At 40.4% G+C, this 5,336-nt stretch overlaps 1 long non-coding RNA gene across 1 annotated transcript; it reads left to right on the top strand.

Moving 5' to 3' along the window:
- Nucleotides 1–656: 656 nt before the first annotated feature.
- LOC139028277 (uncharacterized) lies at nt 657–3,600 on the top strand. The gene is made up of 3 exons (XR_011480458.1): nt 657–932; nt 1,988–2,312; nt 2,425–3,600. It is a non-coding gene; the product is annotated as an uncharacterized lncRNA (long non-coding RNA).
- Nucleotides 3,601–5,336: the final 1,736 nt, after the last annotated feature.

Genomic DNA, 5,336 nt, shown 5'->3' with positions numbered 1-5,336 from the left:
CAATTTCACCACCTTTAAATCGAAATCAAATAAAATTGTAGTGGTTGCATACACATATTTAGCAGATGTTATAGCTAGTGTGGTGAAATGCTTGTGTTCCTAGCTCCAACAGTGCAGTAGTATCTTAACACAACACACACAAATCAAAAAAAGCTAATAATAATGGAATTAAGAAACATAGAAATAWTAGGAAGAGCAATGTCGGAGTCCAGAGTGTGTATGAATATACAGTGATTCAGACACGTTTACTTTTTCTGAATCTAAATTCTTATGGAACTGTGATATTTCAGTTTTTTTTAATATTTAAGGGTTTTTTGTTTATTTTTACTATTTTCGAAATTGTAGAATAATAGTTAAGACATCGAAGCTATGAAATAACACATATGGAATCATGTAGTAACCAAAAAAGTGTTAAACAAATCAAAATATATTCTATAGTTTAGATTCTTCAAAGTAGCCACCTTTTGCCTTTTGACGTCACCAAATAATTAATTAAAACACTGTTTTGCAACCAAGGTCTAAAGTAGCCTCAACAGCACTCTGTAGGGTAGCGGACGTCCTCCAACCTATCAGAGCTCTTGCAGCATGAACTGACATGTTGTCCACCCAATCAAAGGATCAGAGAATGAATCTAGTACTGAAAACATGAGCTACAGCTAGCTAGCACTGCAGTGCATGAAATGTGATGAGTAGTTGACTCAGGGAGAGAAAGAAAATAGTTGAACAGTTTTCAACAAATTCATTTCTTCCTAAGTGAAGGAGAAGCAAGAGAGAAATAGAGAGATTTKGATTTTTTTTCACTTTTAGTTTCACTTACAGCTAGCTAGCTAGCTAGTTTAGACTACTCAAACAACCTGCTCAGACAGAGGGATGCTATGTTAGCTAGCTGGCTATGACTATCCAACACAACACTGGAACTCTTCCAAGTTAAGGTAAGGTTAAGGTAACCGTGGCCCGCCGATGTAACTGCTCAACTGCTTACTGAGTAACTGTAAAATTACTACATGATTGTAGTGGGTTTACTAATGCATTAGTTSTATTAGCTATGTTGACTACGATGTTACTTTAGCTAATATGGTGACAACAGCATGGAAATGATTTTTTTTCGCCTGGTCACATACATGTTTTGTGCATTGAAGTCCACAAACAATGGGAAAAGGTGAGAGGAGGATTCAATCCACTAATTCTGTTGAAAAACGTTTCTTAAACGGAAGCCACACACAAGAAAGACCCTGCTCTTAATTAGTGACAATGGCAGAGAGAACTAAACGTTCAAAAGTGTGGTTACAATTCARCAGAGTCGATGCTGACAATGCTCGTTGCCACAAGTGCAACAAGACTTTTGCTTGTAAGGGCGGAAACACGAGCAATCTGTCCAAACATCTATCGAAAGTGCATCATGTACAGGCAGGGAAATGCAGTTTTTGACTGCCTAGCTCGTAGTTCATCTCTCGTTGTCCGATCTACGTTAGATATGTATGCTAGCAGCCTAGAGCCCACACACGGAGTTAACTCAATTATGCAAACATGGGTTCATGATCAAAAGTAACCATTAGCCAGCTGATAAATTCAATCACCCATTTAAAGATTTTGCTACTTTTTGGTTAAAGTTGCAGCTACAATGAACCAACCCACTCCTCTCTCTAATACCGCTGGTKCAAGCCAAAGACAAGCCCAAATCCCCTGCATGCTGGCAGCTAGTGGGAGGATGACTGAGGAGAGGGTGAATGAGTGCCACCTAGCTGTGACCAAATTCATAGTGAAAGGCCTACACCCCTTTGCAACAGTGGAGTCCAAGGGCTTTAGGTAGCAGTCTGTCAGTATATATTGAGTTGTATTCATTTTTAGGATATAGTAGTATAAAAGGGTTGTATGTTTGTCCCATCACTCCACAATACAGTACAATACACAACCATGATAATTCAACACATAAACTCTTTCATGAGATGACCAAGGCACTCAACCCCAAATATACCCCTCCCTCCAGGAGTTACCTCAGTGACACATCCATTCCTACCTGGTGTGGTGCAGAAAAGGCCAATGTGCTCACTGAGCTGAAGGACGTGCCAAAGCTGGCCATCACATCAGATGGTTGGACCAGCCTCTGTCAGGACCACTATCTCACTGTTACAGTGCACTACACAAGCCACGGCAGTGTAAAACAGAAGGTCCTCCACACCGGAAAGTCCTCCACAAAATCCACAAAATTCCTTCCATTGATAAACGGGCAGCCCAAATCAGAGCAGTGGTCGTGTGGTTCAAGAGATCCTCAATGCCCAAAACAGTCTTGAAGGAAAAGCAGCGGCTCCTTGGTAAGAATCAGTTAAATCTATTGAAGTATTGTTTTGAAATTCCCTACATTTAACAATTTAATATTCAAGTGTGCGGTAATTAAATGTATGTTGTTTTTTGTTGTTGTTTCAGGCCTTCCGCAACACTCACTCATCCTTGATGCCAAGACCAGCTGGAACTCGCTCTATCTAATGATAGAGAGATTCATGGAGCAGTATCCAGCACCCGAGCAGCAGCCTTGGACCCACGGCTGCGAAAAGCAATGACCAAAGACAACCTGATCCGTCTGAAGGATGAGGACTTCCATAAGGCTCAGGAGTTTCTCCAGCTCATGAGAATCCTCTATACATCCACACTGTGTGTGTCATGTGACAAGAATGCCACCTGTGGACAGATCATACTCATCCTCCAATAATTGGAAGAGCACTTCACTGTGAAGCATGAAGATACGTTTGTGGCAACCATCAAAGAGAAGGTGTGGGAGAACCTCTTCGAGCGCTATCAGGATGAGGACATTCAGGCCTTCCTGCATGAGGCCACAGCAATGGACCCCAGATTTAAAGGGAGGCCGGTGAGTGACGACACCTGGGACGGGCTGAGGAAGGCATCTGTTGAGGCCAACGTGACAGGAGCAACACCAGGGCTGTCAGAGGAGCCGGATCAGACAGACACAGAGCACCAGCAACAGGAGGAGGAGTCTGAAGGAGAAGGAGAGGAAATGGAGGAGACAGTCCCTCCATTGTACAAAACAAGGAGATCCTTGGAGGAGCTGTTCTCTGAGGAGGACAGGGAGTTGAGGTTGACGATCCAACAGGACATCTCATCCCTCACCCTCAGCGAGAGGTCGAGCTCTACAAAGGCCTGCCTCCCATCCCCATGGCTGAAGATCCTGTGACATGGTGGTGGGAGAAGAGCTACTCTGCCCCTCCTCACAAACATTGTAACAAGCTGCCTCTGTGCTCAAGCCTCCTCAACCCCTAGCGAGAGGGTATTTTCGACTGCAGGGAACACAATAAGCCAGGAGAGGTCCCAACTTCTACCAGAGAAGGGAATATGTTGATCWTTCTCCAGAAGAACTGCTAAGAACTATTAGTCATTTTGCAGCTTACCTGCATTCCCCTGCTCTATACTACTGTATTTTCTTTTGCAAGAAAATACTGTTTATTTAATWTGTTTTACATTTCCATCATCACAACATTAGAGMCTATAAAAGTGATTTGTTCAAAAGATTGCTGTTTCTTTTGCTATAAATAATTGCTTATTTTATTTATTTAACATTTCAGAAAATAAAGCAATGTTAATTCTGTTCTTAATTTGTTTGGGGMTTTTTTCTCGTAAAAAATAACAAAAGTAACTGATAAGTATACCATTAAAGTACCATATCATTAGCAGTATCGGTAAGAGTAGTAATACCGTTAAAATCTTAACGATACCCATCCCTAGTCAAGGAGCAGTGTGGCTTGGTTGGGTCATGTTTCGGAGGACYCACGGCTCTCGACCTTCGCCTCTCCCGAGCCCGTACAGGAGTTTCAGCGATGAGACAAGACTGTAACTACCAATTGGATACCACGGAATTGGGGAGAAAAGGGCGTAAAATAAAATGTTTAAATATATTTTTACAAATCTAGATTTAAAAAATATAATACAAATACATAAATAAAAAAAGAACACCATTCTCCATACACTGTAATTTGCAACTTGAGAAAGAGCTAGGTAAATGAGTAATCCGTTTGGATAAGGGAATTGTAAATACAAATGACACTTGTTTTAGATATATAGTGCTTTCAGAAAGTATTCATACCCCACGACATATTCCACATATTTTGCGTTAGTCTGAATTCAGGATATATTTTATTTTCMTTCTCACACGTTTGCCTGGCTGTTTTGCATGTTATTTTGGCATTAATACGTGTCACATATTAGTTTGCAAACAATGTAAAAAAAYGTTCCTCTGTCRAGTGTCTGTGTTCTTTGGCCCTTCTTAATCTTTTCTTTTTCTTTGCAACTCTGCCTAGAAGGACAGCATCCCGGAGTCGCCTCTTCACTGTTGACGTTGAGACTGGTGTTTTGCGGGTACTATTTAATGAAGCTGCCAGTTGTGGACGTGTTCTCAAACTAGACACTCTAATGTACMTGTTCTCTTGCTCAGTTGTGCACTGGGGCCTCCCACTCGTCTTTCTATTCTGGTTAGGGCCAGTTTGCGCTGTTCTGTGAAGGGATTAGTACACAGTCTTGTACGAGATCTTCAGTTTCTTGGCAATTTCTCGCATGGAATAGCCTTCCTTTCTGAGAACAAGAATAGACTGATGAGTTGCAGAAGAAAGTGCTTTGTTTCTGGCCATTTTGAGGATGTAATCGAACCCACAAACCATTGGAACATAGGAGTGATGGTTGCTGATAATCTACCTATGTAGATATTCCATGAAAAAATCTGTTGTTTCCAGCTACAATAGTCATTTACAACATTAACAATGTCTACACTGTAGTTCTGATCAATTTTATGTTATTTTAAATGGACCAAAAAATMTGCTTTTCTTTCAAAAACAAGGACATTTCTAAGTGACYCCAAACTTTTGAACAGTAGTGTATATTGAAGTATCGTTGATAGAGAACATTTTGGAGATTATGGGGAAATGATCAGACACAACAGTTCACCTGATACAAGACTAAAGTTAGAAATGTATCAATATCACAGACCTGATTTGTCCTACCGAAAAATGTATCAACCCCCTACAAAAGTCAATTTATTATAATCCACATAATAATCAAGTCAACCTTATAATATGTCATGATTTATATTTTTCCAAAAGAAAGACGCATACAGTATTTGTTCATCAACATCTTTAATGTTTTCGTTAATAAAATAATGATTAAAAAAACTCATTCAAAATGCAGATGTTTATTTCAACTACATTTAAGATACACTTCCCCCCAGCTCCACGATCACAGGTAAAACCTTGCTGAGATGATCAATGTATTTGTTCCATTGTCAGTTTCTCAAGCCAAAACGTCTTGATGGCCTTCACCAGATCATCTTCGCCTGT

Source organism: Salvelinus sp. IW2-2015, linkage group LG10 (genome assembly GCF_002910315.2).
Source record: "Salvelinus sp. IW2-2015 linkage group LG10, ASM291031v2, whole genome shotgun sequence".
Taxonomy (NCBI): Eukaryota; Metazoa; Chordata; class Actinopteri; order Salmoniformes; family Salmonidae; genus Salvelinus; species Salvelinus sp. IW2-2015.
The sequence above is the reverse complement of the archived record's forward strand: the minus strand, read 5'-3'. Positions and strand labels throughout refer to the sequence as shown.